The 15,121-nt window shown below is 35.6% G+C and overlaps 1 protein-coding gene across 2 annotated transcripts in view; it reads left to right on the top strand.

Annotated features, from left to right (window-relative positions):
• TMEM117 (transmembrane protein 117) overlaps positions 1–15,121 on the top strand; it is a 529,693-nt gene that overhangs the window by 180,900 nt on the left and 333,672 nt on the right. The gene's annotated exons all lie outside the window — the stretch shown is intronic.

Raw genomic sequence — 15,121 nt, 5'->3', positions numbered from 1 at the left:
AGATGAAAAGACAACCCTCAGAATGGGAGAAAATATTTGCAAATGAAGCCACTGACAGAGGATTAATCTCCAAAATATACATGCAGCTTATGCAGCTCAATATCAAAATAAAAACAAACAACCCAATCAAAAAAATGGGCAGAAGACCTAAATAGACATTTCTCCAAAGAACACCTACAGATGGCCAAGAGGCACAGGAAAAGATCCTCAATGTCACTAATTATTAGAGAAATGCAAATCAAAACTATGATGAGGTATCACTTCACACTGGTCAGAATGGCCATCCTCAGAAAATCTAGAAACAATTAATGCTGGACAGAGTGCAGACAAAAGGGAACCCTCTTGCACTGTTTGTGGGAATGTACATTGATACAGCCACTGTGGAGAACAGTATGGAGGTTCCTTAGTGCAATCTCACTAGTGCACATATACCCAGAGAAAACCATAATTCAAAAAGTGTCATGTACCACAATGTTCATTGCAGCACTATTTACAATAGCCAGGTCATGGAAGCAACCTAAATGCCCATCGACAGATGAATGGACAAAGAAGATGTGGCACATATATACAAAAGAATATTACTCAGCCATATAAAAGGAACAAAATTGGGTCATTTGTAGAGACGTGGATGGACATAGAGACTCATACAGAGGGAAGTCAGAAAGAGTAAAACAAATATTGTATATTAACGCATATATGTGGAATCTGAAAAAATTTGTATAGACGATCTTATTTACAAAGCAGTAATAGAAACATAGAGAACAAAGGTATGGATACCAAGGGGGAAAGTGGTGGTGGTGTTATGAATTGGGAAATTGGGATTGACATATATACAGTATTGCCACTATGTATAAAATAGGTAACTAATGAGAACCTCCTGTATAGCACAGGAAACTCTACTCAGTGCTCTGTGGTGACCTAAATGGGAAGGAAATCCAAAAAAGAGGGGATATATGTATACATATGACTGATTCACTTCACTGTACAGTAGGAACTAACACAGTATGGTAAAACAACTATACCCCAATTTAAAAAAAGATTATCTTCTCACCTTACATTGAGAGTTACTCTCCCACCAATATTGCTATATATATTACTCTTTCTAGAATCAGTATAGGTATTATAAAACATACCTAAAATGATATGTTTTATAAAACATATAAAACATATCATGTAGCAGAGTATATAAAATATTTGCAAGTTTAAAGAATAATAATGAAAGGAACAATCCTCTACCCACGACTCCATTTAAGCACAAGGACCTTAGCAACATCCTGATGCACTCTCTGGGAACCCCCTGCCCCCCACTCCCTGCGCTGGGGAAATTTCCATAATTAATTTTGTGTTTATAATCGTTTGCTTTTCTTCATATTTTATCACATATAAATGCATTTAAATGAATATACTATTTATTTTTGCATTTCTGGAACTTAATATGAATAATGTATGTTTCCAAGACTTGCTTTTCTTCACTCAACTTATTTTGTCTGAGATGTATATTGTTCATGACTAAGGTTTATTCATTTTCAGTGCTGTATCACATTGAAGGAAAATACCACACATAATTTGTCCTTTCTGTTCTTAGTGGAAATTTTGGTTGTTTGCAGTTTTTTTGCCATTTCAAACATTGTTGATAAGAATATTCTTTTACATATCTCTTTGTGTACATATGTACAGATAGCAAATATTAGTAGGAGTCAAATTGCAAGTTGTAGGTTATGGGCATCTCCACTTTGTTAGATAACAGCAAATTATTCTCCAAATTGACTGTTCCAATATACACTCCTATCAGCTGTAGATCAGTTCTTATTTATTCACATTGTCATCATACTTTTAAGTTTTTGCCCACCTGGTAGGTGTAATATGACATCTGCTTGGGGTTTTAACTTGAATTCCCTTGACTATAGATGGAGTTGAGTGTCTCTTTTTATGCTTATTGATATCTCATATTCTTCTGTGGAAAATTTTCATGTCTCTTTCCCCCACCCTTTTTTTGTGATTGAATTCTTTAGTTTTTTTATTAAAATTTTTAGGAGTTCTTCAAATGCTTTGGAGGTTAATCTTTTTTCTAGGTATATGTGTCATTAATAATTTCTTCAAAGTTGTGGCCTTTTAGATCTTTTATTATGAAACGTTTCAAACACACAAAAGTAGAGAGGATTGTGCCCTGAGCCCAGGTAACCATTGCCCGGCAACAACAGTATCAATTTCCTCCTCAGTGTGTGGTTACTCTTGTTTCATCTGTATCTCGACCCACAATCCAATCCCCATCCATCAAGCAAATCCCAGTTGTCATATCGTTTTATTGTTGTTTGTTTTTCACTTTGTGGGTTGTTCTTTTGATGAACAAAAGTTCTTAATTTTAATGTAGTTGAGTTTATTAACTATTTTTCTCCACAGATTTTGTGTTTGTATTTCTTGTTTAAGAAATCCTCTGTAAACTTAGATCATGAAGATATTCTCGTGTCTTCTTCTGTATACTTTAAAGCTTTCTTTTTTTTCAAACATCTTTATTGGAGTATAATTGATTTACAATTGTTGTTAGTTTCTGCTTTATAACAAAGTGAATCAGCTATACATATACATATATCCCCATATCTCCTCCCTCTTGCATCTCCCTCCCACTGTCCCTATCCCAGTCCTCTAGGTGGTCACACAGCACTGAGCTGATCTCCCTGTGCTATGCGACTGCTTCCCACTAGCTGTCTATTTCACTTTGGTATATATAAGTCCATGCCACTCTCTCACTTCATCCCAGTTTACCCTTCCCCCTCCCCATGTCCTCAAGTTCATTCTCTACATCTGCGTTAAAGCTTTCTTTTTTCACATTTAAGTTCTTATTACATTTGAAATTAATTTTTATGTATGGTGTGAGATACAGATCCAATTTTCTTTGTTTGCTCATTTTGTTTTTAAATAAGAATACCTCTTCGTCTAAGCACTAGTTATACTAGGTACCCCCTGCCCTTCCCAGCCAATCTTTAATGCTATCTCTGGCATGTATGAATTTTCCAAATTTGTGAGGATTTGTTTCTGGACTCTTATTATGACTCTCTGCTAATGCCATGTTATCTTAGTTACAAAAACTTTATAATAAATTATTAATAAAGTAAAAGCTCTCAACCTTGCTCTTCATCAGAAATCTTGGCTGTTCTTGGACCTTTGCTCTTTCTTATAAAGTTTTGAATTAGATTATCAAGTTCTACCAAAAACTTTTGGGATTTTTATTGGTACCACAATCCACATATAGATAAATTTGTGGTGAAATTCTGTTTCAAATTTTGGGGTTGTAACATGTGAATGTGTTGCTCTTTTCCATTTGTTTAGTTTCTTCCTCTCTTTGTTCTGTTCTTTAATTTTCTTCTTCTCAGTGAGGTCTTCCCTGTCCAGCCTACTTAAAATTATAACCCCTGTCCTCTCCTGCAATGCTTTTATTTTACTCCCATAGTGTTTAACCCCATATTACATATTGTTTCTCCTTGATATAATATAAGTAAGAGCAGATTTTTATCTGTTTAGTTACTTCCTGGAATAGTTCCTGGTACACAGTAGGTACTCAATAAATTAATTTTTATAATATCCTCCATGAATATCTTTAACATCTTTTGAGAGATTTATTCCATGGTTCAGTGATATGCTGGTAAATGTTTAACAATAGGCCTTCTGGGGTAGGGGAGAAGGGGAATGATTTGTAGAGCTTGCTAATTTCCATGGTGTAAATTATCCTACCATGGCCAATTTCCAGCTACTAATGTGAATGCAGAGCTGGGAGGAGATGTGAAGTAGCACAAAATTATAGTATTCCCACCAAACAAAAACAATAGATGTAAATAAACTCAAGGTCATAGGTAATTGTAAAATATTTTTTTAACATCTTTATTGGAGTATAATTGCTTTACAATGGTGTGTTAGTTTCTGCTGTAAGACAAAGTGAATCAGCTATACAAATAATTGTAAAATTTAATAACATAACAGTATATAATTGTACATTTATATAATTTAATTTTTTTTTTTTGCGATACGTGGGCCTCTCACTGTTGTGGCCTCTCCCATTGCGGAGCACAGGCTCAGGACACACAGGCTCAGCGGCCATGGCTCATGGGCCCAGCCGCTCCGCGGCATGTGGGATCTTCCTGGACCGGGGCACGAACCCGTGTCCCCTGCATCTGCAGGCAGACTCTCAACCACTGCGCCACCAGGGAAGCCCTATATAAGTTAATTTTTAAGAATGGCTTTGCTTAACAATTGGCTTGCACAATTCTTGAAAATTTAACAATGAGTTTTTGCAAGCTCCAGAATACCACTGTCTAGGTTCTTTCTGTTTTGTGTGACTATTCTAAATATCTTTTCTCACTTTATGAAATTAAGTTTTCTAACACTTTTTTTTTGTTGGTGTATAGGAATGCATTTAAGTTTTACGTAATGTCCTTATATCTGGCAAACTGGGTAAAACCTATTCATAATTTGAATAATTTATATGTACATTCTTCTAGGCTTCTTTGTAGACAATCCTATGATCTGTAAATAATGACAGTTTTATTTCTTCACTTCCAGTCCTTACATATCTTATATCCTATTGCTCTGTTATTGCATTCACATGAACCTCCAATACAATATTAAATTTTAGTGGTAAGGGAAAATGTCTTGCTTCTGATTTTCAATGAGTGATTTTAGATTTTGTTTCTTTTTGATATCTTCTTAGTTAGACAAAAAGTTTTCTTTTATTCTTAGATAAGAATTTGTTTTCTTTTTTCCATGAGTGGGTGTTAAATTTTATGATATGATTATTCTGCATCTATTGAGATGATCATATACTATGTAGCAAAAAATGTTAAACTTGCCAGGAGTATTTTGTCACATACCTAATAACATAGCATCAAAATACAAAGAACAATGATTAACAAAAGTAAAAGGAGACATGGAAAAATAAGTACACCAAAAAAATAAATGTATGTGAACAACATAATTAGATACTTGATCTACTGGAAGAAAACAGATCACTCCATTGAATAATGTAAGAATATATAGTATTCTCAAATCACATGGAATATTTACAAAAATTGGACATTTAATAGGTCAGCTACAAAGCAAGTCTCAGAAAACTTCACAGAATCTGTATCATGCAAGCAGTGTTCTCTGATCACATTAAGTTTCTTTACTACCTCTGAGTAATGTCTTCATATGTATATTCCATTTCACTGATTCTCCTTTCAGCTACATATAATTTTCCTTTTAGCTTATTCATTTTTCTTCACATTTATAATTATAGCTTTCAGTCCCTAAAATTCTATTCGTTTTTTGAGGGGAAATCTGCTGTGGTTTATTCAGTTATTTTTAATAATCTCTTAAAATCTTTGCAAAAAGTTTCTTCAAATATCATTAAACATAGTTATTTTATATTAGATTACATACTGAATATAATTTCAACAATTTTTGCCTGATTTTGTTGTTGTTTCCTGCTATTTCTGTATTCTGGTTGTTTACTTCCTCATGTTAGTATAATATATACACTTGAACTTAGAATCCGTGGAATTTTTTGAGCTTTGCATTTAAAGTGCTTCACTGCTGAGAGAATTTGAGTTTGCTTCATGCATAACTATAGCCTCTAGCAACCTTGGATTACTTGATATCAGTATCTCAGCTTGAGTATTTTTTTGACCACACAAATATAGTGAATTCAGTCTTCAAATCTCTCACCTCCATCCATATTCAAGACAAGTACACTTTTTTCCTCTCATTCCCTTTTGTAGGGTGTATTTTATTTTCTAGTTCATTATTTTGTAGAGGGTATTACTTTTTCAAAATTCTTACTTTGTTCAGGAGTGTATAGTTTTACTAGCTAATTTTCATAGTCCATAGGCTTTGTCTCCAATCCCTTACATGATTATTGACTATAAAACCCAAAGTGCTAGGCCTTCAGGGAAAAATCCCAAATTGATCAGTGTTCCATTCATTATATGTATTACTGGGTATGGTTGGCTGATATTTTGTTTAGGATATTTGCGTTTATGTCCACAGGTGAAACTGACTTCTAATTTTCCTTCTGCATCAATTTCTTATCAGAATTTAGTATCAAGGTTATGCTGACCCAAAATAAGTTGCAACAGTTTCCCTTTTTACCTATTCTCTGGAAGAGTTTGTATAAAGATGGCTTTATTTTTTTTCTCTAAATGCTAATGGTATTTCCCAATGAAAGTATCTAGGCTTGAAATTTTGTTGGGAAAAAAATTCTAATTACAGGTTTAATTTCTTTAGTAGTTATAAGACTGTTGAAAATTTTTTTTTCCTTATGCCAGTTTTGTTGTGCTGTTCTAGAAGTGTATTGATTTTATTTACATTTTCAAATTCATTATCATAAATGTTCTAATAGTCTTATAATGTTAATATTTATAGATTTTTATAATGATGTCCCTTTTTATTCCTAACATTATTACCTTTGCTTTTTCTCTCTTAATCTTGATTGGTCTTTCCAAGGGATTATCAGTTTTATAGTCATTCCAAAGACCCAACATTTGGCTGTGTTGATCCTCTATAATTTTTCTTTGTTTTCTATTTCTTTAATTTATTCTCTAACATATGTTAATTTTCTTTTTCCATTTTATTCATATTTATTTTACTATTTTATAACTTGTTGAGAGGATATTTAGGTCATTAATTTACAGCTTTTTTCTTTTATATATATTAAAGGCTATACACATTCTTATACATTTCTACAACAGTATTAGCAGAATCTGACAAATTTTGGTGTGTAATGTCACTTGCAGATCTTTTTTTTTTCAGCTCTTATGGATTAAAACTGTTTTCATTGCACACAAATACACAGCAAAAGAGTTAATTGAACAATAAATATTTCAAAGCATGTTCAACTCCTAACAAGGTAGTATGCGCATTGATTAAGAAAAATTTTAGCTTGGTAGAGTAATACCAATTGGCCAAAACCGTGCAAAGTGTATTTGTCACACTAGCTGTCAATGGCTGTGAGCATATTAACATTCAAAGCATAGGAGATATAAACACACATCATTTGGGGTGTTTCTTTCTGGAAAAAAAATAACACTTTCAGAAACAGTATTACAACAAATCAGTATTTCTTAGGAGTGGCATTTAATGATGTTTGTCTTTATATTCTTTGCAGCTCTTGGCACAGTACTGATATTTGAATGGGCAGTATTAGAAAATATATATTAAACAATGAATAATTCCATCCTAATTTTAATGGTGGTTGAAGAATCCCTGGGTTAGCCCCTATCCATGTGTTTATTTCTTTGCATGTGATGTTATGTGTGAGTACCGATAGACAAGTTTATATGTATTCATGAATAAAATAATGACATTTTTATTACTCTACAAAATCATTAATCTAAAATTTCAAGTTGCCTGTAAAAATGATTTTTACCCACGACACATATTCAGAGTATAATTTGAGGAATTAAATAAAAATAAATGATTATAGTTTTACAAATTATTATTGTGGGATTCAGATTAGGAAATACCTAATTTTTAATATTTTTAAGGATTAATCAAAACATTGTGTTCAAAATTTATAAAATATTTTTAAGACTATTGAAAACAAAGAAAACAGAAACAAAATTTAAATATAGTCAAACCATTTAAGAACCGTGACATCAAACATAATCATTTGTGCCCTCCTTTGAAATGAAAGCCTGGGTTAATGGGCTTTTCAGTTGGAAAGAAAGGCCAAAGAATTAACTTAAGATTTTGCCACCTTGCAAATAAAAAAATTTCCAGAGCAAGTAACGACCAATGCTCAGTGAATAATAAAGCTTTGTTTTATTTGGCAAATGTTACAGAAAAGTTAACTACCGTCAATATTTGGTTAACCAGGGTGGTGGAGGGACAGATAAGGCACAGCAGTCATTAACTCACAGTTCTACTGCAGAATGAAGGGAAGTGAGGTGTGGTGGCACCACTGGAAAGCTAGGAGCCCTGCAGGGGAACAAGCTGCTGGGTAGTTGGGGAACCCAGACCACAGTCTTTATTTGCTAGGTGGGACTTTCCAAATGGCAGCTACAGCAGGTCAGAATGTAAAACAGGTCAGTCTACCTAGCAGACTCGAGGTACTGAAAAGTTGATTTGTAGATGAATCTCTTTCCTGGTTGTCTCTCCCAGCCCTCTGTCCCTGTCTCTGGGAATCTGTTCTGTCTCTCCTTTAAAATCTTTTACAAATCTAATATTGATGGCACAAGCATATTTTGAGGCATCGTACTTGCTAGGTACATGATCTCAAGGAATTATCAATCTGGTAAGAGAACCATTCAGAGATCTGTTGCTAATAATATAGTTCTAAAGAGTGATTTCTTAAACCATTTTTAATGTCACCTTTTGTTTCACAAAGAATGTCTTATATTCCCTTGAGTTAAGAATTTACATCAGTAAAGAGTGAAGATTTAATCTTACTGACAGCCCTGAGGACATTCAAGGGCAATATCACCCATGTTCTGGGAAGTTTAGGAGTGAGAGTGATGGCATGTATTAAGGATATTCAGATTGCTACTTCTTCTAAATGAAAATTTATTATTTCATTATTCCTGAGCCTTCATTTATTACGATCCTTGGGACTTGAGATAACTGAAGACAACAATAATAATCCCTTTATGTGTTATGTACTGTGGAGTCATTCATTTTGAAGGATTCCCAAGTGTGTCGCAGGCTACATATAAAGTTCAGGGTGGGGAGCTCTGGAATGGTGAAAGAAATGTACATAGACGTACACACGGATGCCCTTGATATCCTGAGGGGAACTTGCAGTCTCAAAATATGACAAATCCTGTGGAATGTCAGAGGTGTTACAAACCCTCCCCCCTAATTCACAGTAGCTATGGCAATTGGATGCTGGAGAGGGTGATAATAATAATAATGATGATGATGACGATAATAATAGATAATATCTACATTTGTTCTAATGAACAACAGTAGCAAAAACTATGCTATATATATATGCAAGAAATGTCAAGCCTCTTTTCATTTCTCAAGAAGAAATGAATAATAAAATATACTGGAAGCCTGGGGGAGCATAATTAAAAATTATTGTAAAACTAGGCTCTGGCAGGGCTAATGTTGTAAGAGGAAAATTGAGCATTATGTATTCTTTCACTACATATTTCCCCTCAAATGGTAAATCAGGTAACCATTTAGGGGCATTATTTAGATTTTCCATGATCAAGTTGTTTGACAATGCAAATCATATCATCCTGGTAAAGAAGTTGAGATGCATAAAATGGTAACTAACAACTGTGTGAATGGAAGCAATGGTGAGACAGAGATGGGGACAATATGGGGGCATTAGTCCCTGAATGGCCGTGTCCCACATGCACCCCATTTATTATTCAAGTTAATGGAGAAACAGTTGAACCTGAGTATGTAGTAGCAACTTTAAAAGAAATCATATGGACTTAATCAGCATTATCCATTTTGTCAATATGTTTTTAAAAACCTACATTCAGTTGGCAAGCTAACATGATACATTAATTAATGGCACCATCACTGGTGTCAAAACGATCTGGATTCAGAGACCAGCTCTACCCCTAAGTAGATGTGGAATATTGGTAAGTTACTTTGTTTTCCCAAGTTTCAGTTTCCTTATCAAATATAAAGATGAAAATAATAGTAACCATAGTTCACAGAGTGATCATGTAGATTAAATGTGTGTGGCACATAATAAAACTCAGTAAATATTAACAATGCTGGTAAAGTTATAGGAAGATATTTATCTCATTGAATGATTCATTTTCTTCAAAATGTTCGAGGCATTTTTTTTTTGCAGCGGTTCTGTGGGACTTGTTCACCCTTTCCAATCCCCTTTGATAAAATAAAGGCCATATCACATGACTTCTCTGGCATATTTTATGTAAAAGTAAATTCATTTGGCTACTTCTAGTCCCCCTTGAAGTAGGCTCAGTACAGTCAGGGGCAGTAATCAAACTTCCCAATGTGCTTAGTGAAAGCCCCTTTCCTTCTGACTCAGGCTGCTTCAGGCTGACTGCATGCAATGGTTGGCCTCTTTATTTCATCATCTGGCATTCTGATTTCTTTTCCCAATTTTCTAGGCTGCCTCTGGCTCCTACAGCAAAGGAAGGGCCAAGAGGTAAGGGGTAGAAGAAGTAATAATTGACTGTAGCTGTCATGGTCAGCTTTGCCGGCACTCTCCAGGCAGTCGTGGGTGCTTTTGTGAGTTCTTTGGAGATCCTCATGCAGCACAGCTGGAAATTTCTCCCTCCTAGTTCCCTTGATGTGGATCTCTTTGACTAACAATTCTGGTTCCACCCTCATTTCCCAGAATGGTCTCTCCATTGGCTAGAATCTAAGAAAACTCTTGTTGGCCCTCTGAAATGTGGCCCATCCCTGACCCACGGCAAAGAGTCACAAACACTTTAGCTCAACTCGTTCTGCAACTGTGGCCTGTCCCCAGTGCAGGGACCACTCTGGTCAAGGGTGTCGGGTCAGGTAGCCAGCCAGAGTCTCTTCCTTGTTAGATTTCTCAGTTGTAGACCACATACCAGCTGAGTGTATCATCTTAGTTCTAGAGACACATATGCATCTCTCCGATATTGCTTTCCCAGGGCTTATTGTTCAAGAACATCACTCCTTAACTGTCAGGAATACCAAGAGCTCTTATAATTTCCAGCCTCTCCTCTCAGTCTCTCCAGCCTCAGATGTGGGTATTCAGGTCAGGGTTGTAGAAGATGTTCTTTATCACCTCCTTCTTTAGAGGTCTCTGACACCAACTGGGCATCCTACAATTCAATTCAATTCAATTCAATTCAGTTCAATTCTAACTACCCTAGTTAGCACACACCCTACAGGTTAAGGGTCTGAGTTCCACAAGACTGTTCTCGTTTCAGATGCTAGCTGCAAGTCCTCCATTCCAATGCTGCCTGCACTTCCGTCCAACTTGGCTACAAATTCAGGAGTTTCCACAATCCCCCTTCAGGTCTGAAAATATACTAGGATGACACAGAACTCAGGAAAGTACTATACTTACAAAGACTATTTTATTATAAAAGATACAAATGAGCAGCCAGATAGACTGATACTTAGAGTAGCAAGTTCTAGAAGAGTCCTGAGCACAGAGCTTCCATGCACCCTCCAGGCACATCACCTACCCAGCACATCAGTATGTTCTCCAACCAGGAAGATCTCCAAGCCTCAGTGTTAAGAGTTATTCTCTAGGTTTTATTTCACAGGCATGATTGAGTAATTCATTGGCAGCGTTATTGAACTCAATTTCTAGTCCCCTTTCCCTCTCTGGAGGTTGGGGAGTGGAGCTGAAAGTTCTAACCCTCTAATCCTGTGGCTGGTTTCTCTGGCAACCAGTCTTTCCTTCCAGAAGCTACCTGGCCATACCCCACCCCTCCCTCTCACCACCATGTGTCACTTCACAAGCGTAAACTTCGGTATCGTCCAGAGTGGCTTGTATGGAAAACAAAGAGACTTAGGAAACCCAAGAATTTCTGAAGCTTTTTGTCTGGAACCTGGGACAAAGATCAATATATATATTTTTATTACACCACCACCTTGAAATTTGGGAGTTATTGGTACCTACTGTTTAAGGTCCCAGCCAAAAGTGAGATAGGAAGAATCCCACTTAATATCCTGTTAACAGTGAAAGTGCAGCATAACTATTCTGATGTAAATGTTAGTTCGTATAGGACAAGTATGACCTTTAAATTTGGGTGAGATAATTTTAAATGTTCTTGGAATTTTGTAATCATAAGTGAAAGGAAATGAGGCAAATCAAAGCACTAGTTGAAAAATGGCATCCCTGATAACTAGTGACATATTTTTAATGTTTGCAGTAAACACCATGAAGGTCTTACCTTTGGTGGACCAGTTTGAATGGAGATCCCCTGGGTACCAAAGCATATATTGAGAAAGATATTTTCCTATTTTGAAAGGTTTGTATTTAGAAAGAATCTTTGTGCCTGTAAATCTTAATCAAGGGTTAGAGAGGGATAACTTATCTGGTAATTTGTAAATTTTCAAAGATGTCTGAGGCAACTGAAATGCTTTGACTTTGAAGAACACCTTGGGGTCATACTGAGACTTCTTGAAAGGCTGCTCTTTTCCATCATCTGGAAATTGATTTTCTTGCAAATCTCCCTGAATATATGAACAATCAGTTTTGAAATTCAACTGAACTGTGTCAAAGCATTGGTTATGATAATTGTGAAAAGCTGCATGGACAGGTTATCTTAAAAACCGTATGTCATATTTCACAAAAGATGTCATAAATAGAATTAGGAAACTTTGGAATTCTTTGCAAAATATGTATTAAAGATCAGAAGTATCTGTTATCACTTGGAGCACAATTTTCCATTAGCTTTTAAGCTTATGAGTTAGGTTGTGTGATGAATGATATTTCAGATAACAATAAGACTGTTGAGGTAGACTTGCCCCGTTCTCCAAAAACTGTCCATGCCGCCAAATACGAGCGTAGTCTGCAGACCAGCCACACCATAAGCTAACCTGTGTTAACTCTACTCAGATATTTAGCAGAGAGCTTCATATGAAATCAAGGGTAATCATTAAACAAATCCATTTCATCTGCCATCACTAATCAAGGTTGTTTTAATTGTTGCTACAAAAGAATTGCATGTCCTCAAAAGGGCATATCACCTACATAATAAGATGTTTGCCTGAGTTGTTTTCCAGGAACTTGGAGTCAGCTATGTCTAGTCTGAACTGAGCTGGTTAAGACTGGATAGGACCTCTGACCCTCCAGCTGGGCATGCGCAAGAGTCTGCTCAGTGACCTTTTGAAGTCAGGGGGTTGAAAACTCCGCCCTCAGGTCTTGCTAAGCGCCTTTATTTTTGGACATGCAGAGGCCTGTAGCTTAGTTACACCTGCACAGAATGGCAATTACCACACCTTTTCCCCACGCTCCCCACATTCCCCACACTTTAGACCACCGCACTTCTTTATTCTTTATCCCATAAATACCCCTAGCCCCTCGCTTTCAGGGAGGCAGATCTGAGACTCATTCTCCTATCTCCTGGCTTAGCTGCCTTGCGAATAAACCGTCTCTTAGATGCAAACTTAGGCATCTCAGCGGTTTGGCCTGCTGTACATCAGGCAAATCAAACCTGGTTCAGTAACATATTTATTACTTTATTTATAATAGGTAGACGATTGTATGATTCAAATTCATACTGTTAACATAGAAAGCAACTTAGAATAAGGCAAGTATAAATTTGTGGTACAAATTTTAAAAAGTTAGCAGGAAGCTTTTTATTTTGTTAAGTAGAGACAGGAAAATTCAAATTAGACAAACCTGTATTAAATAAAACCTTTTTATTTCTCTACTGATTATTTATACCTATGACTTTTTTTTCATGAAAATAAGTACACACTTTGGTGAAGAATAAACATATAGCTGTTGGGAACAGTTTTCCTAAAAATAATACAAATTCACTGTAGAAAAATTTAAAATATAAATAGTCAAAAATCATAGATAGTCAAAAATCAATCTTAAGAAAAAAATTTAGTGAATAAGAGCATGGACTCTGGAGCAGAACCCTTGAGTTCAAATCCTGGCATGTCCACTTCCTAAGTGTGTGACATCAGGAGGATTTGCTTCCCTCTCTGTGCTCAATATTCCTCATCTGTAAAGTGGTAACAATAATAACACCTTTCTTAAAGGGTAGATATGAATATTAAATTGGTTAATGTTTGTAAAGTGTTTAGAACAGTATCTGAAACATATTGAGTGCTATATAAATTTACTTTAAATAAGGTATATACACATGCTCTTTGAGCAAAAATTTTATCCTACTGTACTTGTTCCTGTTTTTTCATGTATGTTATAATCATTTCCACATCTTTAATATTTTATACAATTTAATTATTAAACTCTTAGAGCAATTTATCCATGTTTAATCCAAAAATTGTATACCCTATTATTATACTTTTGGCTTTGTTGACTGAAAGAAAACACACAATGTAAAAGCTGTGAGACGAGTTCATTCAGTGTCTTAGTGAGGACTGTAGCCTGGGAGACAGCCTGTCAGGTAGCTCTTAGAAACTGTTCTGAAGAGGTAAGGGCGGAGGTCAGTATAAATGTGATTTTGGTGAAGGGGGTCCATGCAACCATGCACACATGCCACTAGAAGGTTGCTGCTAGTCATGAGAAGTAGATATCTTAGTTAATGATTTTAGTGCTTTTCTAAGTATGGGAAGATGCAAGAATCAGGTTCATAAAATTTTTCTCCTGAAAATATCTATCTGAAGCACTGTTCTGCCAGTTTTCCCAGAGCACAGAGTGCCTCATTCCTGATCTCCACCGTGAACTCCTTTCAGGGTGTGTTGAGGGTCAGCAACTGCAGTGGCTAGTGACTTGATTTGTGTAGAACCACGTAGCGAGTGACACTCTTTAGTTAGCAGCTTGTTTCCAGCTTCTTATTCTTTAAAACAAAGTCATAATGTGATTCATACATGTAAATTTGTAGCAGCCAGGATTTTAGGATAAACTGTAAGAAGTGGAATTACAAGACACATACATGTATACACATTCATAAGCATTTTTAAATAAATTTAAAAATTGTTTTTTTAAATGTCCCACTAATTTTTTTCCCAGGATCAGGGAATGAGGATACTGCCACCCCTTTTAAACCTCAGTTCTCAAACTACCTGTTTATACCATATTGGGAAACCGTGTTTCCAATAAAAACTTTCTCATTTGTCAAACTAACATTTTACCTTATATTTTAATCTTTTTTCCTAGAGATTAAGTATTTTGAAGTCTTAATTACACTTACTTGCACAGAGAGTTGGAAGGAATTTTGGAATGTTAATAGCAGTTGTGGGTGTTGGAATACAGCTTTGAAGAAGTGTGTGGCAACTTTAGCAGATAGCAGGGACTTGAGCTTGACTGCCTCTTTTGTATTTTAACATAGATTTATACTCAGACGAGACATCTGTGGAAAAGTGCGTGACACAGGTGGGAAAATGAACAATAGGTCGTCCATTCAGCCTGATAACAACTAACACTGTGTGCCAGGCACTGTGCTGAGTGATGTGTGTGTGAATAAGTGATGTGTGAATAAGTATAAATAAGTATAATATAAATATAAATAAGTATAAATATAAATATACATAGCACATA

Source organism: Stenella coeruleoalba (genome assembly GCF_951394435.1).
Source record: "Stenella coeruleoalba genome assembly, chromosome: 11".
Taxonomy (NCBI): Eukaryota; Metazoa; Chordata; class Mammalia; order Artiodactyla; family Delphinidae; genus Stenella; species Stenella coeruleoalba.
The sequence above is the reverse complement of the archived record's forward strand: the minus strand, read 5'-3'. Positions and strand labels throughout refer to the sequence as shown.